Source organism: Xyrauchen texanus, chromosome 14 (genome assembly GCF_025860055.1).
Source record: "Xyrauchen texanus isolate HMW12.3.18 chromosome 14, RBS_HiC_50CHRs, whole genome shotgun sequence".
In the NCBI taxonomy this organism is placed as follows: domain Eukaryota; kingdom Metazoa; phylum Chordata; class Actinopteri; order Cypriniformes; family Catostomidae; genus Xyrauchen; species Xyrauchen texanus.
Window position 1 is genome coordinate 24,444,225 of NC_068289.1, and position 26,179 is coordinate 24,470,403.

The 26,179-nt window shown below is 44.7% G+C and overlaps 1 pseudogene; it reads left to right on the forward strand.

Moving 5' to 3' along the window:
• The first annotated feature begins 11,283 nt into the window (after positions 1–11,283).
• Positions 11,284–25,890, forward strand: LOC127654563 (uncharacterized; annotated as a pseudogene).
• The last annotated feature ends 289 nt before the right edge of the window (positions 25,891–26,179 follow it).

The following is a 26,179-nucleotide window of genomic DNA, read 5'->3' on the forward strand; positions in this document are numbered from 1 at the left end:
CTACATGTGTTCTCTCCTCCCCCCTTTATGTCCCTCTCAGCTCAAAATCACCTTAAAACACATTTAAATCTTGTAGGTACTGATGCCTAATTATATATGTGGCTATTCATTCAGCTCTCAGTGTGACTGGTATGAAGGTCTCATTACCTTAACTGTAAAATATATGATAACACAGTTTTGAGAATTTAGAGTAATTCTGACCAATTCTGGGGGCGTACCTATCTCCTATATGCAAATAAGGTGTGACCCCATGACTTCCAAACATATTCATGCCTAAATTCAGGAGCGGGTTTGGTTAGTAACAATAATTTATAATTATCAAAGCAATTATAAATGAGCGGTTGTATAGAGTGATGCGGGACGCTCAAACAAAGGAAGATACAACCCAGCTCTTAATACTTTGGAGCCTTTGGGAAGTGATGTTCCAGGCGGCTCATTATAATCCGATGGCGGGTCACTTAGGGGAAAGAAAAAAACTGATCTGGCTAATAGCCCGTTTTTATTGGCAATGTACGTAGGTGGTGTGCGGCATGACATGGACCTTGGCAGGCCATTAGAGCGGTCAGCAGGTGGACATCGCTTTATATTAGATCTGGTGAACTATGCAATGTGATATCCGGAAGCACGTCTCAGCACGTGGTGTTGCGGAGGCACTCTTCAAAATAATCTCCCGGGTGGCGATTCCAAAATAAATCCTCACCGATCAGGGCACAACATTTATGTCACGAACACTACGCAAGATATTGGACAGTAAATCGATCCACACCAGCATTTAACATCCACAAACAGATGGCCTGGTGGAACGATTTAATACAACCCTTAAAAACATGATTCGTAAGTTTGTGCAGGAGGATGCTAGAAATTGGGACAAATGGCTCGATCCCCTGTTATTCGCAGTACGAGAGGTCCCGCAAGCCTCCACAGGGTTTTTCCCATTCGAGTTGCTGTATGGGCGGCACCCCCGCGGCATGCTTGATGTCATACGCGAAGCTTGGGAGGAGGGACATTCAACCAGAAAAAATTACATTCATTACGTTCTTGATCTTAGAGCAAAACTCCACACCTTGTGGCAACAAACACAGGAGAATTTGATCCAAGCTCAAGAACAACAGAACCGACTGTATAACAGGGAACTCGGCCAATGGAATTTGCACCGGGTGATAAGGTACTCATAACCAAATTACCCGCCAAGTTGCAAGAAACCTTTGAGGTCACACGACGAGTGGGGGATTTAGATTATGAGGTAAAGCAAACCGATAGAGGGGGCACACATCAAATTTATTACCTCAACCTCCTGAAATTGTGGAGGGAGGCGACCCTGGTGATGTTGGCTATGGTAGTTTCGGAGAGGGCAGATTTTGGGGCTGAGGTAAACACAAAACACGATCACGTCACCCCGGTCACTTGCGGAGACCACCTCTCACTATGCCAACTTATTACAACAAGAATTCGCAGATGTGTTTTCCCCTCTACCAGGTCCACGAACCTCATCCAACACCACATCAAGACCGAGCCGGGTGTATGTACCCGTCCCTACTGATTGCCCGAACATAAAAAAAAAATTGTTTGGGAAGAATTGGATACAATGCTCAATATGGGAGTAATAGAGGAATCCCACAGTGACTGGTCCAGCCCAGTTATTCTGGTGCCTAAGCGCGACAGGTCTGTTCGGTTCCGTGTGGATTATAGAAAAGTCAATGCAGTGTATAAATTTGATGCCTACCCAATGCCTCGTATTGATGAGTTGCTCGAACGGTTGGGCACTGCTCGTTTTTACTCGACACTGGATTTGACAAAAGGTTATTGGCAGATCCCCTTGACACCAATTTCCAGATGAAAAAATTACCTTCTACACACTATTCGGATTACACCAATTTGTGACAGTTCCGTTTAGTTTGTTTGGGGCTCCGGCCACTTTTCAGCGCTTGAGCCACGGGCAGGTTCGTCCTCAAATTGACAAGATGGCTGCGATTGCGACCTGCCCAAGACTCAAGACCAAAAAGGGGGTGAGACAGTTCCTGGGGCTGGCTGGCTATTATTGGAGATTTGTGCCTAACTGTTCGGACATCACCAGCCCGCTAACTTATCTCACTACAAAGGGAGCTCCAGACCTGGTACAGTGGACAGAGCAGTGCCAAAAGGCGTTTATGCAGGTTAAAGCCGCTTTTAAAGCGCTTTTACATGCACCTAATTTCGCTCTCCCTTTTGTATTACAGACAGACACTTCAGACAGAGGACTGGGGGCTGTACTCTTGCAGGTGGTGGAGGGTGAAGAGTGCCTGGTGCTGTACATCAGCCGCAAGCTCTCCTTGAGGGAAACAAATTACAGCACTGTGGAAAGGAGTGTCTGGCCATCAAATGGGCAGTCCTCACTCTCCGTTACTACCTGCTGGGGAGGGCCTTCACTCTCTGCTCAGATCACACCCCACTCCTATGGCTCCACCATATGAAGGATACCAACGCGTGGATCACTCAGTGGTATCTGGCACTCCAGCCCTTTAAATTCAAGGTGGTCCACAGACCGGGAGCGCAGATGGCTGTCGCTGACTTCCTGTCCAGAAATGGGGGGGGGGGGAGTGGTAGGCAGTCTGGATGTCTCCCAGGCCTGAGTAGGGCGGTGGGGATATATGGCAGCGGGGGAATGTTCGACCATTCGTCAGAGAGAGAGAGCAGTAAGTAATACACCTGAGCCAAATTATGACTAACACCTGTCTCTAAATGTAATGAGGTTGGGGAGAGCAGCATAAAAGGACCACATCAGCGCCAGATCGAGAGAGAGAGACTGGGTAGAGAGCCTTACTGTCAAGCTGATGTGTTATTGTGAAGCTGATGAGTTATTGTGGAGCTGTAAACCAGAGAATGGTTAATTAAAGGTTCCCTACCTGTGTTTGAAGAATCGGCTCCCAGTGTCCTTCTTTGTTACAAACACACTATAATAATCTATCTCTGCCCAGATGTAAACATCTTACTTGAGTCACTTGTGGATATGGGTAGAGTGTGTGTTCGTCCATCATTTGACTCGGTTCCTCAAAGCTCTGGTGATGACGGGAGGCAGTTTCCTCACTCTGTTGACGGGTGGTACGACAGCTTCTGCAGGCAAAAGGGTGAAGATGTGGATTGCATGGTGGTCTCCTTCAGATCTGTTAGCGTGCTCAGTGGAACATGGAGAAATCTCAACTCGTCCAGTGAGACAGAGATTGTATGTCCAAAGTGTCAGGTACATATGTTACTTCCTTGGGCAACAAGGCTACACCTGAGAACAGCAGAGCAGCATCTAGACAAGGAAGCATCTGTCACTGGAAGCAATGCCCAGAAAGATCTCCAAGGTTTTATACTCCCGATGATGTCATGGTTGAGGGACACGTTCTGTCGTGCACCTCATCCAATATGAGTTGAGAGTTCGATATTTCAGAATTTCACACATAGGTGTAAATTTAACAAGGATTCATGGGATCTGTAGTCTGTTTTGGATTACCTTTGTTTGATTTTGGTGCGGTTGTTGTTATCAGGCTTTATGAAAGTATGTAGGCCTGCCTTTGTCTCATATCTGAGTAGATGAGGCCCAACACTCTTAAGATTCACCTCTAAGCATTAGATGTTTTGTATTTATTATTATTATTTTTGTATTTATTTTTTTATTTGATTGATTAATTATATAATTGGCTTGATACATATTTACCTGACTAATAAATTGTTAAATTTATTCTGAAATTCTTGTCTTTAGTAGATTATGTTTAGTTCTTGTTGACACAAATCTGCAATCAGTGTTAGAACAAATTAACGGCTTGGTGTTGATAGACCTTAGCTTTCTGTCTAACTATTCGGTATTAACAAAAGTGTACCTAGACTGTAGGAACTAAATATAATAATTATTTAGAACAACAAAATGTTGGTTGACTCGCCTAAATAATGTTAGTCATTACCTCTGTTTACTGTTAACATTATTCTGGCCAAGGGTACATAGGAAACTACAGAGTCTAATTAAAAGTACTATATGGATACGGTAGCATTGGTCGGCCAATACAGATAGTATTAGTCACTCCTTCTGGTTGAGAGTAGTGTTATTTTAATTAAGTGTATGGAGATCTAAGGGGACTAAACAAAATTATTATTCAGATAAAAGTATGCAGGAAGCAACTCGTCTGAATAATATTAGTCAGTAACCTCTGGATAATGACCCAAAACATGCTAGTTTGTGGAATGATCACATATAACCCGGCCGGTGCGTAGACTCTACTAACAGGAAGATCCAAATGAATGAGTGAAATGTGAAAATATAGAATTAACTAGAATAGAATAGAATAGAAAAGATCTCAATTGATTATCAATAGTAATTGGAATCTCAACTTAAATTCTAGGTCTAATTTAATTGGAGACGGATTAATTATTAATGGAGTCAGATTTGATCTTAAATAAATCAAATAGTTGTGACGCTACAGCCACACGTGCATGACAAAGGCGAACACACAGACACCTTCACCACTTCGCTGTGTTCTGCCATTGGGCTAGTGTGGTGGCATTTTTACACTTCTTAAGATATAGATTTAACCACTGTCATATGGATTAGTTTTATGTTTTCTTTATGTGATTTTTGAAGCTAAAAAGGTCAGATCACCATTCAGTTGGATTGCATGGACCTACAGAGCTGAGATTAACTTTTAAATATCTTAAATAGTTTTCTGCTGAAGAAAGAATGTCATACTCATCTTGGGATGGCATGATGGTGAGTAAATGATGAGAGACTTTTCATTTTTCTCTTTAAAGGAAAAATGTATATAGTTAATACATATTTTCTAAAATATTACTGTTCATTTAATTCCAAAAATGAAGACGTTTTAGGATTAAATACAGCATATAGCATTTAAATATGTTCCTTTTCTTAAAGGTGCACTCAGTTACTTTTGTCTTTGTGTCATCTTGGACTGACACCTAGCGGCTTGAATACAGCATCATTTAATATCAATAGTTTTTCAGTTTCAGATGCCATTGTAGAAATGAAGTATTGTCACGGTCCTGTCAATCTGTGAGTCTCGGTTTTTGTGAGGCATGACTGTGGCATCATCGTACCATGTCTGTCTGTTTTTTTTATCTGTCTTGTTTCATGTCCGGAGCATGGTGTCTGGATCCTGACAACCTATCTGGTTTAGTTTCAGTCTGTGTATCTGGACACTCATGCTCCATGTTCTGTCTGTATTTGTGTGAGTGCACAGCTTCGGTTTGGATTTCCCTGCCACGTGCTCATCAGTCGGTCTTGTGTCTCATGTCCGCAGCATGGTGTCTGGATCCTGACCCTTCTGTCTGGTTCGGTTTCAGTTTTGGTGTCAGGATCCGGACACTCATGTTACATGTGTTGTCTTGTATTGGCACGAGTGCATTGCGCTTGTCACCTTGGCGGGATGCACTCACGTCAATAATCTGTTCTGTCTCTCGTGGATGCGCATTGCTCTCACTTTGTGCTGTGCGTCTGGGTCGTGAGCTGTCTTTACGTTGTGCTGAGGTTCAATCACTTGGGTCTGAGGTTTCGGGTTTGTGCACTCGCACAGGTGTCCTGTCTTATTTTTGTTGCCAGTTGCGTGCAATTCGTGGCGTTTACCTTGCGATGTATGCTCAGGCTTTGTTTAGTGTTGCTACTCATTCTCTTGTCTTGTCTGTTGGTTGGCATGAGCGTGTATTGACTTTTTGTCTTGGCAATGTGCGCTCAAGCCATTCAGGTGTTTTGTTGTCTTGTGAGAGCACATGGCTTTGTTTTGTTTCTGTATCAGTCATGTTTGACTTCATACCCCTCCTCCATTATTATGTGGCATTCCCGACTGGTGGGAAACTTAAATTAAACCGGACTACGCCACCCTGGGGGAGAGCCAGGGAAATACTCCCAATAAAGGACACAAGTAAGTTTTACCAATTGAAGGCAAAGAAATAAACGAAAAGGGAGACGTGAGTATCACTACAAAAATATAACTTTTATTGACACTTCAGTATTACTAAAACTACATGTACAATTATCTCACTTGAAGCACAATAAATATTTAAAACAAATAACAATTCTCCAGGGCCAGGCTTAGCAGGAGCAAGGCAGGCCAGCCGACTCGGAGATAATCCAAACCCACCTCAAATTCACGCCAAATCGTCAAACAACACACGCACCATAAAGTTGTGTCGGCACACTTAGCACACTTGTGAAGCACACCACTGAATACGACAGCTAGCCTCCCCTGCTCCCCACAAAGACCTCACTGGCTCCTGGAGAAAAGAGAGACTCAAATTAAACCAGATTTCACAGAAATAACAATATACAAGAACACAGCATATACCACATCCGGTATAATGTGACAGGGTGGGAAATACCAACCTTTAACAGCCTCCCACACTATATATGGTCACATTACAAATTTACTCAACTTAAATCAAAACCATAACCACAGGATAAATGTCACACTATAACAACAGTTAACACAGACAAACAAAAAGGACAAAAACACAGCACAAAGGGGAAACGAACTACACGACTAGAAGCTGATATGCAGCACAGCAAACTCGAGGCGCTTAACCGGAAAGCCCAAGCGAGCCGCAAAGCATAACAGCAAGATAAGGTGCCCGTAAGCAACACCAAAAAAGGCTAAATTAAAGAAGCAAACAAAATACACGTAAGCAAAACAAAATACACGTAAGCAGAACAAAACAAAATGCCAATAAGCAAAATAAAATGCCCGTAAGCAAAACAAAACAAAATGCCCGTAAGCAAAACAAAATAAAATGCCCGTAAGCAAAACAAAACAAAATGCCCGTAAGCAAAACAAAACAAAATGCCCGTAAGCAAAACAAAACAAAATGCCCGTAAGCAAAACAGCAGTGGCGTCACATAAAATCTTCAGTTAGCGATTTGTTGATGTTAAACTCCCCATGCTTACCTTAACAAAAAGACAGAGTTATATTACATCCAACGAACCCCGATGTGAAAAAGGGAGAGGCGTACTTACAATTTGGTTGAGTAACCACCGGACGCAAAGTTGTATGATTGTTCACAATGAAAATCTGAGGTTCAGTGTACAGACCATCATTCACCTGCTAAGGCTGCTGCTACTGTGAACACAATACAATAAATACCTCCAAAATATGCGATCTAGAAAATGTAAATACCAACATACCTGAAAGAAACCTCCACCATAGAACTCGCCACAACGCCAGACGCCACCAGCGCCGCTCTATTAAAACCGGTAGATCAGCATTTTTAGCCTCGAGAGGTTCACATCATTAAAGAGTGAACAACACCTCAACCTACCTGAATGGAAACACGGAAATGCCAGGAAGTGAGGAAGCCAGACTCACCAGGACATGTATACACCCGTCAAAATAAGGGCCCTTAAATGGTATGGCAGCTCCCACCTCATTGGGCTGCCAAAACCACACTCAAACCAGGCCAATAGGATGGTGAAATCACTTATCCTGCCACATTCTACCCCCATTTTTTTTTTTAAATCGGCTCCGACGATAATCAAACAAAACACCCCTAGACTACTGCTGGCTTTCGTCCCATGGCCTAAACAAAACCGAAATCCTATTGGATGTTGGGCCCGGTATCGTGGCAGCTCATAGGCCCCTCCTCAACGGCCCGTGGTAGACGGTGTGGGTTCGAATGGTGGCCCGCGGTTGCCCTCCCAGTTCCCGCAAGGGGATGCAGTCTATACATGACCGGCCCCCTGGTAAACCATCATGCCCTGATGGTACACACGATACAAAATCCGGAATCCCAAGGCCCCCAGATACCATTGCCCCTCACCAACACCTACCATCCTACCCTGGGAAGGAATAGGGTCTAGAGACACAGGAACTTGAGAACCTGGCCCCGACGTGCCGGAGGAGCCTCTGGTACCAACATCAGCAGGTCAACCTCCTCTGACACTTCTACTGAAGGCACCTCTTCCTCCAAAATTGGGGGATCTGTCAAGGCTGGAGCTGGACAATCCTTCTGGATCCGGGTCTTCAAGGCAGAACGATGAACACATCTAACCTTACCCAAATCGTCCACTGGTGCAATGGTATATACTGACCAACCAGTCTTCGGTGCCCTCACAACCTGATACACCACCGGGCTCCACAGGTCCTGTATTTTATGACGACCCCTAGCGCCATACTCACGTAAATAGACTAACTGGCCCTCCCCCAGTGGTGCATCACGGACGTGAGAGTCATGTTGCGCCTTACGGCGACCAGCGGCAGCTTCCAATCGTTCCCGTGCTCCCTCAAAAGCCACCTGGAGCCTAACCCGATGTTCCCTCATCCACTCATGCACACTACCATCACCCACCTCCTGGACTCGACCCAAAAGGAAGTCCACCGGAAGATGTGGCTCCTGCCCGAACATTAAAAAATACGGAGATTCGCCAGTCGTCTGATGAGGGGTAGTATTATAGCAGAAGAGCACCTGTGGGAGACACGAGGCCCAATCAGTCTTCCTAGACACAGGGAGGGCACGTAAAAGGTTATGCAATGTCCTGTTAAAGCGCTCGCACTGACCATTACCTGCAGGATGGTAAGGGGTAGTGCGAGACTTTTCAACCTTATACAGTGCACAAAGCTGCCGTACAAGGGAGGACTCAAAGTTGCGGCCCTGGTCTGAATGGATACGCCCAGGGACCCCGAACTTGTAAAACCATTCCACAACCAAAACCTGGGCCACCGTTTCTGCCCGTTTGTCCCGTGTAGGCACAGCCAACGTGTACTTTGTGAAGACGTCCGTCATAACCAGCACGTTCTCCAACCCTGAGCGAGTCGGCTCCAACACAGTGAAGTCTATTGCCAATGTTTCGTTTGGCCTAGAGGCCAATAGATGGCCCATGAAGCTATTATGGAAAGGTTGTGTGTCCTTGGCAGCCTGGCACCGTTCACACTCTCGACACCATTGTGCCACATCAGATGTCAGGCCCGGCCAATAACACCGCTGCCGCACTAACTCAGTGGTGCGTTCAACACCTTGGTGCCCATGCTCATGGTGTAACTGTGTTAAAACTTCTTCCTGAAGTAACGATGGTAGCACCAGCTGAAACCCTTCTTCGCCCCCCTCAGAGCGAAACACTCGGCGATGCAATACACCATCCTGCTCACACAACCGGCTCCATTGCCGTAACAAATTCACAACAGCCTTGGGCAGCTGCCGACGCTCCTCTGCACTAGGAGGAACCCCACGCCTCCAAAACATTAGAACTTTACCTATGACAGAATCCTCTTCCTGCAAAGACTGCATATCCACCGCCAGACTGGGCAGTGCAGTCACTACTGCTTGAGAAACCACCCCTGTTTTCCCAGCCTGCATTACGCTGGCAGGGAGAACTGTACCGGGCAATAATTCTAACTCACCCAGGGTCGGGGGACCCTGTCGGGAGAGGGCATCCGCATTCCGGTTGCTCCTTCCAGAGCGATACCTCAGCTCAAAATCAAATGCGGCCAATTGCGCAGCCCACCGTTGCTCTGTGGCCCCGAGCTTGGCGGTAGTCAGGTGGCTGAGGGGGGTTGTTATCAGTGAAGACGACACACCTCTGCCCTAACAGGTATTCTCTGAACTTCTCAGTCATGGCCCACTTGAGCGCCAAGAATTCCAACTTCATGGAACTGTAGTTTGACATATTGCGCTCAGTGGGCCGAAGACTGCGGCTAGCATAGGCTATAGGTCGCACCTTCCCCCCCTGTTCCTGGGACAGAACAGCTCCCAACCCCCCCATGGCTAGCATCTACCTCCAAAATAAAGGGAAGGGAGAAGTCAGCATAAGCCAATATAGGGGCAGAGGTGAGCCTACTCTTCAACCCCTCAAAGCTTGCCTGGCATTGTTCAGTCCATGCTGCACCAAAACTCGACTCTACTCGGGACCTGGGCCTACGACCGGCAACCTCAGCTACCAGCCGGTGCAGAGGAGCTGCCAACTTGGCAAAACCCTCGACAAATCGTCTATAGTAACTGGCAAACCCTAGGAATGACCGGAGTTCTGCCACACCTGCAGGGCACTGCCATCGAGTCACTGCTTCTATTTTGCTCGGATCTGTTGATACCCCTTCGGCAGAAATTAAATGTCCCAGATAACTTACCTCAGGCTGAAAAAACATGCACTTGGATAGTTTAGCCTTCAACCCCTCTCGCTCCAGCCGGCTCAAAACCACCTCCAACCGCTCCAGATGTTGGGTCACGGAGAAGGAAAACACCACTATGTCGTCCAGGTACAAAAGCAGGGACTGACACTGCTGATCCCCAAACAACCGCTCCATCAAACGCTGGAAGGTGCTTGGGGCATTGCAGAGCCCAAACGGCATACGATTCCATTCAAAAAGGCCGAATGGGGTGCAAAAAGCAGTTTTAGGCTTATCCTCCTCCGTGACAGGAACCTGGTTGTACCCACTGGCGAGGTCCATGGTTGAAAACCAACGTGCCCCAGACAGGGAGTCCAACGTTTCCTCTATGCGTGCAGAGGAAAAGCATCTTTCCGCGTCTTTGCGTTCAGCTGGCGGTAGTCTACACACATCCATAGCGTACCATCCTTCTTTTTGGCCAGCACAATGGGGAGGCATAAGGACTACAACTCTCTCTAATAATGCTTGTCTCCAGCAACTGGTTTATATGTGTTTTTACCACATCGTACTCAGACGGTGGTATCCGCCGGTACCTTTGCCGAACTGGGACCGTGTCTATCAGTGGAATATCATGAGAAATGAGTCGGGTACATCCCAAATCGCCCTCATGCGCAGAGAAGATAGTGTGAAACTTTAACAGCAGAGACTTAACCTGTTCTTGTTCTATCACTGTCAACACAGATAAATCAAGGCTCTTAATTTGTTCCTGCACTGAAGCAAGAACCGAAGGAATCTGAAGATTCACTGACGCAGAAACCGATTTCACTTCAGAGACACCACGGGGCAAGCTCACAATAAATATACTGTGCAGCGTGCCCAAAATGGAGTTCCGAAAAAGCATTACGTCTGTTTTACCTACATTGACGACCGGTACATAAACGGTACCTCGAGTCACTCTTACTAGTGCAGATGACGCCAAAAGACCTGCCGGCAACCCAAATTCTGGGCGCTCGAAGAGCACAGTCTCCGCAGCAAAATGCCCTGAGCAAGTTGCGGCTACTACTTTCAATGTGCCACCCGGAATTTGACACGCGTTACGACCCCGCAATCGGACCCTGCCTGAACAAATAGCTTGGGGGACTGCACTCACCTGACGACAGTGTTGCAATGCTTGAAACACCGATTTAGAGGCCCCGAACACCGACGGTACATCAAAAGGGCGGGACCATGCTGCCCAAAGAGCTCCCGATAGCAACGGTTCAACACATTCATCCCCAGAATACCAGGGACTCGAGCACCTGTACCACCGGGAGGATCTCTGACGACCAGCACGCCACATCCTGGAATTACCTGACCACAGAGCTCAATGTCCAACTCCATATAGCCAATATCACGGTATCAACGACCCATTGGCTGCATGGAGCTGCAACCACTGACATGCCCTGAGACGATCCTGGCCCCATGGTTCAAACTGTTCCAAAAACAACTTTCTGTGATCGTAGACACCATGGAGCCAGTATCAATCAAACAGGGCACCTGTACCCCACCCATAGAAACAACGAAGTGTGGACACGACGCCATTAAATACGACAGGGGCCTAATGAACCTAAAGTCATCGAGCCATGGTCTTTCCCTACCGAACTGTGACTCTGCAGTTCGGCGGGATCTAGTTTTCCGTCGGTTGGGGGACGTCTGCCCAGCCCTTACCGTAGGAGGAATCTCACGACGAGCTAGGGAGGGATGAGGGAGAACACGTTAGCCATCACATTCACGAGCAAAATGGCCTGGTTTTTGACAACGACGACAGAGTAATACCTCAGTACAGGATGGCCGACTGAGCGTGCTGAGGAAACCGCATCCCTGCAACATTCTGAGTAAGTTGATCTAACTGTTGCTGCTGTGACTTTAACATCTCCCGCAGCTCCCTCAACTCTGACTGAGACTGCCCTTGCACCCCGTACTGTATGCCATAAGCCATTGGAACTGACTGACTCCGGCCCCTTGCACCCCCTGGCATTCCCTCCCGCTCCCACCTAATTGCTTCACCACGTACCTCCAATAAAACAGAAGCGGGCTGGCGGCGAACTAATTGCTTCAGCTCCGGCGGAGAGCACTATCGGCAACATATTCCACAAACTGATCACGCAACACAATTTCAGCATTAGGGATAGCATTGGGTGATTGCTGTTTAACCCTCTCCAGGAGTGTCATCAAGGCCAGGGAAAACTCTAACAGTGATTCTCCGTCCTGTTGCCTCCTGGAAAAAAAGGCTTCTTGAAGCGCTACATACGATTGAGAGCAACCATACAACTCACGTAAAATCATGATTATCTTATCCGGATCTCCCGTTCCTCACTGGGTCGATATCTAATCTCCTCACGAGCTTCACCCTCCAAATGATCGAAGAGAAAGAATGCCTTGTCAGCTTTGGACAAATAACGAGCCCGCATGCATGCCTGAGCCTCCTCCACCCACTCTTCAATGCCTGTGCCGGATTTGCCACTAAATTTTGGACATCGTCTGTCCCTAGGCACAAAAACGAACCGTTCGGCACAACAGAATCAGTGTCGACTGGTTGGGGAGGGTCAGGCGCTGCCATGGCAGGAACAAAAGGAGCAGTGCTAGAACCAGCTAACTCACCCGGTATCTGCTCACGACGCAAACGGTCATTGTCTGCTCTCAACTGCATTACCAACTCTCGCAATTCCTGCATCTCCTCCTCCATACTTGGAACCACTACGCTCGCCCCACAATGGAACAGGATAACGGACAAATTCCCCAAAAGGTCAAGACGCACACTGCTGTTTTGCTTCTGAAACTCAAATTACAACCAATATTAAATCACACATACAGAATTACACCCACGTCTCACTAAATAAATCTTTGCCTTACCCGGTAAATCCTGCCGACTATACGCCAAAATGTGGCATTCCCGACTGGTGGGAAACTTAAATTAAACCGGACTCACGCCACCCTGGGGAGAGCCAGGGAAATACTCCCAATAAAGGACACAAGTAAGTTTTACCAATTGAAGGCAAAGAAATAAACGAAAAGGGAGACGTGAGTATCACTACAAAAATATAACTTTTATTGACACTTCAGTATTACTAAAACTACATGTACAATTATCTCACTTGAAGCACAATAAATATTTAAAACAAATAACAATTCTCCAGGGCCAGGCTTAGCAGGAGCAAGGCAGGCCAGCCGACTCAGGAGATAATCCAAACCCACCTCAAATTCACGCCAAATCGTCAAACAACACACGCACCATAAAGTTGTGTCGGCACACTTAGCACACTTGTGAAGCACACCACTGAATACGACAGCTAGCCTCCCCTGCTCCCCACAAAGACCTCACTGGCTCCTGGAGAAAAGAGAGACTCAAATTAAACCAGATTTCACAGAAATAACAATATACAAGAACACAGCATATACCACATCCGGTATAATGTGACAGGGTGGGAAATACCAACCTTTAACAGCCTCCCACACTATATATGGTCACATTACAAATTTACTCAACTTAAATCAAAACCATAACCACAGGATAAATGTCACACTATAACAACAGTTAACACAGACAAACAAAAAGGACAAAAACACAGCACAAAGGGGAAACGAACTACACGACTAGAAGCTGATATGCAGCACAGCAAACTCGAGGCGCTTAACCGAAAGCCCAAGCGAGCCATAAAGCATAACAGCAAGATAAGGTGCCCGTAAGCAACACCAAAAAGGCTAAATTAAAGAAGCAAACAAAATACACGTAAGCAAAACAAAATACACGTAAGCAGAACAAAACAAAATGCCAATAAGCAAAATAAAATGCCCGTAAGCAAAACAAAACAAAATGCCCGTAAGCAAAACAAAACAAAATGCCCGTAAGCAAAACAAAACAAAATGCCCGTAAGCAAAACAAAACAAAATGCCCTTAAGCAAAACAAAACAAAATGCCCGTAAGCAAAACAGCAGTGGCGTCACATAAAATCTTCAGCTAGCGATTTGTTGATGTTAAACTCCCCATGCTTACCTTAACAAAAAGACAGAGTTATATTACATCCAACGAACCCCGATGTGAAAAAGGGAGAGGCGTACTTACAATTTGGTTGAGTAACCACCGGACGCAAAGTTGTATGATTGTTCACAATGAAAATCTGAGGTTCAGTGTACAGACCATCATTCACCTGCTAAGGCTGCTGCTACTGTGAACACAATACAATTAATACCTCCAAAATATGCGATCTAGAAAATGTAAATACCAACATACCTGAAAGAAACCTCCACCACAAACTTCGCCACAACGCAAGACGCCACCAGCGCCGCTCTATTAAAACCGGTAGATCAGCATTTTTAGCCTCGAGAGGTTCACATCATTAAAGAGTGAACAACACCTCAACCTACCTGAATGGAAACACGGAAATGCCAGGAAGTGAGGAAGCCAGACTCACCAGGACATGTATACACCCGTCAAAATAAGGGCCCTTAAATGGTATGGCAGCTCCCACCTCATTGGGCTGCCAAAACCACACTCAAACCAGGCCAATAGGATGGTGAAATCACTTATCCTGCCACATTCAGTTTATTAACCTCACCTGTCTCATCTGTTAACCTGTTGATTTTTCTCCCTATCAATCTGTCAAACCTGTCAATCCTGCTCCCCCCGTTCGGTCTAGTCGGCTATGATTCCCCACTGATCTGTAACAGTCCAGCTCTGCAAGGATTATCCGTGATGGATGAAGTTATTTCCCCTACGGGGTTGTTTATGTATGTTTTTCCCCCTTGTGGGTGTTTTTGTTTATTTTTACCTTTATTTTTTGGTTAATAAATTCCCTGCTTTGTTTATGTATGTTTTTCCCTCTTGTGGAGGTTTTTGTTTATTTTTGCCTTTATTTTTTGGTTAATAAATTCCCTGCTTTTTGAACTCTGTGTTTAGATCCTGAGCCTTCTCTCATTCTCTGCATTGTGACATTACAGACTGACCAGACTAGGATGCAACAGAAGCCACTATGGTCCTTCTCACAAGGACAGCTGAAGCCAGCGATTGGCCCAACTCCACTTTCTCTGCGTTTCTGACTACCTCCGAATGTGTTTTCAGTGACGGATCCATTTACATCTGTATTTAAAGCTGACCACTGATTGGATCACTCCAAATGCATCTATATACCAGGTGTAAATGGGGCCATCTTTGCACACATCTCAAATGCAGGTTAAAGTTGCAAGAATTGTTGGTTAAGAGGAGGGAATTGATTAGTTGGCGATTTATGTGAGTCTGGGCTTTTCAAACTTGCAGCAAAAAAAATTCAGGTCATAAGACAGCTGTTGATTCTCTACAAAGAGGGAGTTCAAGCCTATCCATACTGATGTAGAATAATTCTTTGAGAACTTGTATTTCAGCTTTTCAGAGAAGCTTCTCTTAGCTAATCAAATCACTTTTGTCAGTATGTTTTTGACCTGATTGGGTAAGATTTTTCTGTATTTTGACGTGAACTTGTCCTGGCTGAAAAGACCAGCATTGCTGGTCAACTTCTTATGTTGTGTTTTGTGTGCTGGCCCCCCAGTATGGGTTGCTGGTGTGCTGATGTCTCCACCAGGCTTTTAAACTAGCTTAGCCATCTTCGTGAGACAGACCATGCTGTTTAACCAGCTTCACAAGCTAGTTTTTGCTGGAGAAATGCATGTATATGCTGGTCCACCAGCTAGACCTGCACAAACCAGCCTATACCAGCATGGGAATAAGTTGGACTTTTTAGCAGGGTTGTTAAAGTGATAGTTCTCCCAAAAATGAAAATTCTCATTCTTAATCATTTACTCAGCGATATGTTAGGTGTGGGAGAGAAACAGATCCAGAACTGAAAAGAACAGAAAAGTCCTTTTTTATAATTTTTTACTATCTCCACTATCTCTTTCTTCTTCTTTTGTTTTTGGTGATTCATATTCTTTGTGCATATCGCAACTTACTGGTCAGGGAGGAGAATTTATAGCAAAAAAAGGACTTAAAGGAATAGTTTACCGAAAATGTTAAATGCTCTCATTATTCTAGGGCTGCAACAACTAATCGATCAAATTCATTATTATCGATAATGGAAATCATCGACCTCAAATTTCATTATCGATTAGTTGGATAAATCCTGCAAGCACAGAGAAGCTCTGTCAGTGACATCACTTTATAATCTGGTGAAAAACGTGTTGCATGATGAAACTCATTTGAAAAACAACAGAGACAAGTTGAAGTGGAAAAAACACTACTGTAAAAAGATTCTATGTTCGTGGGCAATGCAGTCAGGAGAGAGCCAACAGTTAAGTCATAATTAATAATAATGCTAAGGGTCCTGATATTTGATAGTCCTGATAATAGGGCTGAAATGATGAATAACAATATAACAATAGAAACATTTGTCAACAAAAATTGTTGTGAGATTATTTGATCTCATTTAACGTAATGTTAGATCATACTAAACTCTAATGATGATGAGCCAGAGCAGCTCTGCAGTTCACGCCTGACTGAGGACAGGAAGAAGACACAGCTCACAATCCAGATGCACTCTAAACTTTCCAAATAACTTCAGATGATATAAATCGCAATGTATGAGGGAATTATATATAATAAGTCATTTTTTCATTTGCCGCAGTAACCACTTTTTCAATAAAAGAGCGATTTCCTCATCCCCTGTGTCACCTAGCCGGTGTCCGCAAATGCCATACTCACGCCGCCCCGGCAACAAACCCTTACAGGCAAAGTGTCACTCTATACGTAGAAACTTCACCTCCACATCCACGTCTGTACAGTGCTCACAACCCCGGCCGGCTAGTTCTGATGAGTCCAGAGGGCACCTCACTAGGACCTCCTCCTCAGTCACTAACCCACTCCCTACCGGGTACGCGGAGCAAGGTAAGTGCCTTGAGTTTTTTCTCAGCACACCTCCTGACGCAACACTACCTGCTCCCCGCTGCTGCAAAGCCCCACCGGGTATGTCAAAAGCGATCATTCCCTTAAGTGCCCCTCGTGCAGAGCTTGGACGCATGGCTTACGCTTTCCAACCCGACACGCTGGCTGGCCAGGACCATCCGACTCAGCTAAGCGATTCAGTTCGCCAGGCGTTGTGGGAAATTTGATCAAGTATAATCAATGTAAACATTGTTGATTTGTACCACAGTTTTTTCTTATGGGCAAACATACAGTTTACTGTGTGTGTGTGAAGGCCTGTGGTCGTGATGGAATGTGTGCTCAACATATGTGTGACTATTTGAAGGTTTGTGCAGAAACAGGAATAGCCTTTCATGTTTGCGTATCGTTCAAACCGTTCAACAGACGATGCCATCACCACAACCCTCCATCTGGCCCTCACCCACCTAGACAATAAGGACTCATACGTTCGAATGCTGTTCATAAATTTCAGCTCAGCATTCAACACAATCATTCCCCAGCACCTGATTGGAAAGCTGAGCCTGCTGGGCCTGGACACCTCCCTCTGCAACTGGATCCTGGACTTCCTGACTGGGAGACCTCAGTCAGTCCGGATCGGGAACAGCATCTCCACCACCACCACACTGAGCACTGGGGCCCCCCAGGGCTGTGTGCTCAGTCCACTGCTGTTCACTCTGCTGACTCACGACTGTGCAGCAATGCACAGCTCGAATCACATCATCAAGTTCGCCGATGACACGACCGTGGTGGGTCTCATCAGCAAGAATGACGAGTCAGCATACAGAGAGGAGGTGCAGCGGCTGACGAACTGGTGTAGAGCCAACAACCTGTCCCTGAATGTCGACAAAACAAAAGAGATGGTTGTTGACTTTAGGAGAGCACAAGGTGAACACACTCCGCTGAACATCGACGGCTCCTCTGTGGAGATCGTCAAAAGCACCAAATTGCTTGGTGTTCACTTGGCGGAGAACCTCACCTGGTCCCTCAACACCAGCTCTATCACCAAGAAAGCCCAGCAGCGTCTCTACTTTCTTCGAAGGCTGAGGAAAGCACATCTCCCACCCCCCATCCTCACTACATTCTATAGAGGGACTATTGAGAGCATCCTGAGCAGCTGCATCACTGCCTGGTTTGGGACTTGCACCGTTTCGGACTGCAAAGCCCTGCAGAGGATAGTAAGGACAACTGAGAAGATCATTGGGGTCTCTCTTCCCTCCATCAAAGACATTTACAAAAAAACACTGTATCCGCAAAGCAACCAGCATTGTGGACGACCCCACACACCCCTCACACAAACTCTTTACCCTCCTCCCGTCTGGCAAGAGGTACCGAAGCATTCGGGCCCTCGCGGCCAGACTGTGTAACAGCTTCTTCCCCCAAGCCATCAGACTCCTCAATACTCAGAGACTGGTTTGACACACACGTGTCCTGAGTTGCACTTTAATTACTGTCACTTTATAACTGTCTGCTACCTCAATAACTGCTATGTGCATAGAACACTATCTCATAGTATGTTATGTTTAAATTTTTAGAAACTGTCATCTTTATGCACTACTGAGTACTGGTCGGCGCTGCACTGTCTATTGTCCTGGTCATTGTCAGTAATTTGTTGTACTGTCCCGTACTTTTTGCACATGTTTGCACGTGCACTTTATATAGGTTATATATAGGTTTTTTATATAGGTATTTTTTCGTTGTGTTGTCTCATGTGGTCCTGTGTTGGTCCTTTGTTGTTTTTATGTAGCACCATGGTCCTGGAGGAACGTTGTCTCGTTTTGTTGTGTACTGTACTAACTGTATATGGTTGAAACGACAATAAAAACCACTTGACTTGACTTGACTTGTTGTGTGCTCTCATGACTGCTGGGAGAATATATGTCTTCCACAGGTGGTTCCTGTCCACTTCTTAAAATGGTCAGACCAGAGTCAAAGAAGAGGATGATGGATAATGCATGTTTAAAAAGTATAAGCCCCACCTTGTTAGGGGACATGTATTTAAGTGTATTCAACCCAGAGTGGTTCAGTTGCTCTGCAAACCATCTTGGCTTGTTATTTGTAATAATAAATTCAAATTTTCTGGCAACAAAACCTAAGAATTTGAGATTGATTCTTCACAGATTTAGACAGAAATTACGAACAGGGACAGAAGAGAGCAGAGGAGTGATTGCATCGTGGGCTGGCTGGGAAGGCAACACAAACAGGTGGCCACCATTAATGGTAAGCAACTTTCGCTTATATTAAAGTTTGTGTTGCTTGCCAGTTTGCCTGTGGTGGTAAGAACACTCACAATGCTCTTCTGAATTAAAATAAAATAAAAATAAATAAAGGGTTTTGATTCCAGAAGAAATAATTGCATGCAATTATCTGTTTTTAGCTGTTGAGAGGGCTTTGATGGAGATCAAAAGAAAAAAAAAAACAGATTAAATATAAGGGAGAAATTAGAAATATTTCTCATTGGTTTAGAAATCAAAATAGCTAGGAGAAAAATTAAAATTATAAATAATAATAATAAAAAGCTTTGAGTCCAGTGTATTGCTTTAAAACAAAGTCAACGGAGTTATTGGATTTTAAACAAAAGGTTGTTTTAATATAAAAGGTATAATTATGGCAGCAACTCCTGTGGATATATTAGGATTAAAATATCCATTGTGTAAAGAACTTATAGATAAACTCTCAAACAAATGTCAAAAAAGAACCAAAAATATGATAACAAAATGGCAAAAAGAAGGGACATTTGATGTAGCTTTGTGTGAGGAAATGGAAACATTGATAAAAAATTATAGACCTAAAGAAAGTAACAAAAGTAAAAAGAGAGAAGAAAAGAGAGAGAGAGAGAAGTGCTAATATTGTTCAAAAAAGAAGGAGAAAATTCTCTAAAAAATATAAGACAGACTAGGAACATTTTGAAAGAGGCAGAAAAAGAGATTAATAAAAAAGGAGAAGAGGCCCTTGTCAAATCGCCTCCGAATATGCACTCAGAAGGTAAATTCCCAATGCTCAAGGGAACTGTAGAGGTGTTAGGAGAAATGCAGATGGAAGGTAATGTGCACTTTGAAAAAGAAAATTAGGGGCAAAACCAAAAAAGAAACAGGATAAAAAAGTGAGAGTAGTCTGCCTATAGATTGTTATGAACAAGCACGAGTAGCATTACAAAAAATGAAAGCAAAGTTTAATGAAGAAAATGTTAAACATTAGGGCAAATGAGAAGAGAAGAACAGGAGTTTGAAGCAGAAGCGCAAGTAATAGAAGCACAAACAAATAGGAAATTAAAGAAACAGAAAAATGTATACGAGATACAGATAAATTGGTCAGAAATAGAAGCAGATTATTAGACACAGGTGTAAAGTATGGCAGAGAATCAGTGAACTCATCGATTCTGAATACAAAGAACCCCTGTAAGATCACTGAAATGGCGCCAGCTAGTCTGTGAAGTACAATGCGCTATTGACAGAGGGACACTCTTTACCATGTGAGAAAGGCACGTGAAAAGTTGGCAACAAAGTGTGTGTCTTTCATTTAAAACCTAGAAGGGCTTATTTTTAAGGAAATATGTTTAATCCCCGTATGTTTGTGTATTTCTGATTGACTTCAAACTAGTTAAAATTTGTTTAGTTGTGTTAGTTAAACTCTGAAGCTGAGTATGTATATCCACTTTTAAGTGTACTAAATACACGTTTCTTGGTATCAAATTAAACCTTACGACTTGTCCTAGCTGAATATAAATATAAGATTACTTTAAAATTGTATTCTGCTATGTTTTTACTGCCTTTTGAGTAATTCAACCAAACTCCTAACCTGGTCATAAATTATGCAAATGAAGAGCCTTGACAAGACAAAGCAAGCAAACTCGTGCCCAAAACGGAGGAGTCTCATTGTGTCACTTCTCCCAAAGGAGAGGTGACCTCCCTACCATAAAAGTCCGGCCCCAGCATTGAATCGGCCTCTAGCATCTCTTACATCTCTTCTCTTCTGCACTCTTCCCCCGTTCTTCTGGACCTCTTCGGAACAACCCTTCAACTCTCTCTTCCCCTCCCTCGGACTCCCCTGAACACTCTGCAACTCTCCGGAACACCCGTCGACTCTTCAACAGCTACCCTCTAAGACGCTTCGAACTTCCCGCGAGCAACCCATGCTCTGGAAGCACCGACTGCTATTAATTTTATTAATATAGCCTGTCTGCATATGATGTATATTCCTAATTAATTATAATTCGTTGTGTTTAATTATCTATATATATTTGAAGCAGACTCTTGGACTATATAAGCCCTTTTTGGGGCGATTTTGTATGTGTTGTTATCTAGTTCAAACCGTATGACTAATCATTGATTACGATCATTAATATTAGTCGTACATTCCCCAAACCTGACCTAGATACCCTACATAATGGTGGAGAATGATGCGGGCACATTTTAAGCTTTGTTTTGTGAACTGATGCATTGTCAATTTTGTGTATTTTTGTTGTTAATTCTGTACGCGAGCACGCCGGAACTGTAAAGGCACAAAGCCGATTCTCAGTTCAGCATTTAACAGCGGCTAAATAATGTCTAAACATTTGTTGCCACTGTTGAGTGATAAAGTAAACTGCAGTTCATAATATTAAAATTGCTTCTGTAAAGACGCGCATATTTTAATATTACAAAATCCCCTGTTTAGAACGAAAATCTTCTTTCAGGGTGATAAAAAGATTGGGTTAAGCGAAGCTCCTTTTCTCATCTTAGTAAGGCCTGAGATTATAATCGTTATAAAATTAACTCCTGGTTTACATTGACGTAGCTAATCAATCGAAAACCTAATACATTTTGAATAAGTGCTATATTTCTGATGTGTATGTGAGCCGAACAACAGACGTACAATTCCTGTTGTCCACATTTACTCGTAGTGCAGGAAAAAAATCTGCCACACCGTTTGTGTGAAGTATAGCACCAAAAGAAAAAAACAGACCCCCCCGAGGTTTCAATTGAATAATTGTGATTTTGCAGAAAATCCAAGCGCGAGAACTCTCTCTCTGATTTGAAATCACACGGAATGTTATTCCGCAGACAAACACTAGAGGGCAGCCTGTAAGTGCTTGATTAGTTCTCAAGTTACTCCCACCCCATGACGTCATCTTCGCGTGCGCAAGTACGCCATCGTGTGGACATTCATTGTAGGTCATTTCTTTTCTCAAAATTCTTTCTCCCTGTGAATATTGAAAGGGCGGTTTAACTGTCAATACATATTTGCAATTACAAGCTTTGCTTGTGCTAATATTATTGGATGTTAAACAATTCTTCTACCTCCGACTGTTACACTTAATTGGGTTCAAACAAGATTTGAATTTAAATTTAAAGTTAAGTCTCAGTCCAGTGACTAATGCCCACTTAGAGGAAACGCGCCACCTTTGGAGCCTCCCCTGCTAAGTCGGTTTATCACTTCCTTCCTCCTTGCGTTCTGTTTTGAAGTGGTTAATTTCCAGTTGGTTTTATTTCAGATGCTATCACTGATGTCTTACAGCAATCGTGATTATCATCGGATATAATTCTGATCTCTAACCTTTCTTACACTTATTCAAATTTGGTTTGAAACAAACAAATTTCGAATGTAAATTTGAATTAAGTTTCTCATTTCAATTATTATTAATTAATGTTATTAATTATTATTAATTATTATTATTATTTGTTCTTTTCCCTCTTTGATACTTTATTACGACTGTATCCTTACTATCTTAGATGTTACTTGACATCTCTTTTCACGCTTATTTAAATTGAGTTTAACAAGTTTAAATTTAATTTAAATTAAGTTTGTCTGTTCATCCTGCCTTGTTTACTTCTGTCTTTTCTTGTGGTTAGATTGTTTTGATAATTAACATCATTATCAAACTTCTTTAGTTATCATTATTTGGTAAGGCTTTGCCTGTTATTTCTACACACATAATTACTCAATTTGGTTTAAACAAGAAAGCCTTAATTCACTTTAAGACTTTCACTTGCTAAATCCTGTTCTGTATTTGTATGTAGAATTCCCTAGTGTGCTGTGGTGATTCGACAGTCATCTCTGGTTGGTTCCCAGCAAGCTGGTTTATCCGACCGGCGTTACCGACGCTGGCCGTATGTGAGTCTTGGACTCTTCTGTCTCTTTTCATTGGTGCGGCACGCAACGACACCAGCAATTTGGCACTCCAAAGGAAAGTCAACCCCGTCAGTCGACACACAGGGCAAGTTTGGAATAATTACCTAAACCAGGGCCTGAAGAGGGGCCACTCTTACGAGGGTTCTAGGGAAAATCCAATCTTGTTGTGCCGTCTGACAGTTGACACCTTGGTGTTGCCAGTTGTGTTTAAAGTCAAGTTGTTTGAGAGGGCGCACCGTGATAGTAGCAGAGGGCCCAGGGACACTGCGGTCAAGTGTTCGGGACCGTTGGAAAGATTGACCACGCGCTGGTCCCCAGCAGAGTGACATCGATTCACCCCAGGCAAACTAAAAGAAGATAAAATCCATCCACCAGTATAGGTCACATAATAGTAGACATTCCCCCGGTCATTTAAGCATTTGGCCCATTTCTTTTCTTTTTCTCCCCTAAGCCACACCGTCTTCCTAAGGTTTATATCTCAATAGCGCCCCACCCTGTTGGTCCTATCATAAACCCTAGCAGTGGTGGTAGACTTAGGCCCTTTTTCTCCTGCCTGTCTTTTCCTAACATTAATTGTGTTCTACTTTATTCTGCTGTTCTGTTCTGTCGTAGTGTGTACTTCCAGTTCACATTAAGACAGAGCCTACAAGAGCCATCAAGGAAAACTGAATAAAGAGACAAACAGGCAGCCCGCATCATCAGATGACCCTTGTGGGCTGCCGCCTTGTCAAATTCTTTATTTATTTAGACCTGCACTGACCCGCGAAATTCGGCCCACCTAACTGTCTACCCCAGTTAGTCAAAATTACGGCTTATAATAGCCACCTCATTGTAGCTCGCTAACCCTACGCGTACTTGCATTGGCCTCTTTGTGTGTGCTGTTCTTTTCTCTCGCCTACAGTAAGCCAGTATGTCCCGTTCGTCCAGTCCCGCAGCCCACTGGGATCACCTCGAGACCTGGCTGAGCGCAATGACGGAAACCGTCCTACCCAAGGACACCAGGGACCTACAGCCCCTAGGTCGAGAGCAACTGGATGCCAAATTGGACAGCCTGATGGCCCACGATCCAACACAGTGCTACAACCACAAAGAATGGACCAAGATCATCGGAAGTCTTGCCTACAATCTCGTCACCCAGGCACGGAAAAGTGAGAAAAGCAACCTCGACCTGGAGCACGAGGCCGCAGCGCTAAAACTCCAAGCTGAGGAGGCCCGTAGGAACCAAGCCAAAACTCAGAGTCCTCTAGATCAGCTACGCCTCGAGACCGAGGAACAGTGAAAGGAAGAGGATGAAACGGACCCAGAACAGAAAAAGGAAGTAAAGAGACTTCGAAATGCCCTGGAAAATCTTCTCCTAGATACAGACCAAAGAGAACAGTCGGAGAGAAAAGCCAGAGAGGAACTCGACGAAAAGTTGCAACAAGCCGAATCTCTCCTTGCAAGAGCAGAGGTTGAACTAAAAGAGAGAGATGCTAAAGCCAAAGCCTGTGAAAAGCACCTGAACACGGCCCGAGCTGAAATCCATGAACTTATTCAGCACAGAGACCATCTCAAATACGAACTTGACACTGTTCAAAGAGAACTGAAACATTTTTATAGACTGAAAAATGAACAGAAAGGGGAAACGCACACCACAGAGTTTCCCCTGACCAGTGGGCCCAAGCTTTTCAGCCAAGAGCTCAGAGCTGAAAAGGGGGGTGAAAGCCCACTGTTCAACATGTCACCAGCCAGCCTCCAAGAACCCCTGTCAGCAACAAAAGGGTGGGAGCCCACAAAACCTGGTCACTAACCACGGCATGGCTCCCAAAGAACTTGACAAGCTGGCCAGAAACATCCCTACTTTCACCCCAAATCCTGCAGGAGGCCACGACGTGCACGCCTACCTGCAAGACATAGACTTTCACTTGCACACTGTTCCCCACGTGACCACGTGGGACAGATTGTACCTGCTCAGAATTACGTCTAGCCGTGACGTATGCAGCTTCCTAGACCGTCAACCAGAGACTGTCAAAACAGACTACCAACAGCTGCGGCAGGCTTTCATCAGAGAATTCTCTGATCCAGAAACTGATCAAGGACTCATCACCGCCATGAACCTCAAGCAGGCTCGACGGGAAACGCCACAGGCCTACTATGGATGAATCCGACGAGCCTACTTCAGAGCACGAAATGAACCGGGCATGGAAGAAGATTTCAACTTCAGAACTTTGGTTCTCCGAAATCTGCATCCCACAGTGAGCCATCACTTAGGGGTCCTGGCCTGTCCTCACACCATGACTACCCAACAACTGCGAGACTTGGCCCATAAAGCTTTCATCAAGCAGAAAATTGCTTCTGAAAAGACTGTAAAAATTCCATCCATTTTCCCTGTCACTGATCAGCGCTCAGAGCTGGCACTAGAGGGCGCCCAACAGCACCACAGTAACAGAACTTTTAACAACGAGTCAAGACCGTTGCAAGCCGGCAGAGGGCAGCGCAGCCGTGATGGTGCTCGTCCTAAGCACCAGAGCGGGCGCTCTGAAAGATCCTACGGCAGCCCACGGCCCCCCCACAACCAAAAGGGTGGAGCCACGTGGGAAGCCAGCCAACGGCCCAGAAAGAGCCGAACCCCATCGACTAGAATGTCCAGCCCAGACAGCCCGCAGCGGAAACCCTTCCGGCATGCCCCAGCCAAGTCCAAGTCTGAGAAAAACAGTGAGGCCACGTCAGAGACCGCAGAGCTCTTGAAAATCCTGAAAGAGCTTCTCCATAGAACACCTCACAAGAAAAACAAAGAGGACAGGCCAGACTCCTCATGACTAAGCATAAGGCATGAGCCCAACACCCTTCCTGACTGCCCTCCTACGGAACCAAGCACCCAGAGAACCGCTCTCCAAACCCAGACTACAGAACCAGCTATCACAGCACCAAGTGACAGCGTCCCACACTCACTGCAGGCTACAACCGCACCTCCTGAAACGGACCACACAATTCTTCACACCAGTGACCAAACCCCACAGATGCCAGAAAGTGCTGTTTTGGTTGTGGGTCTCCACAACGAACCACAAGAGACCGAGCCTAACTGCCTATCGATCACCACCCAAGCCC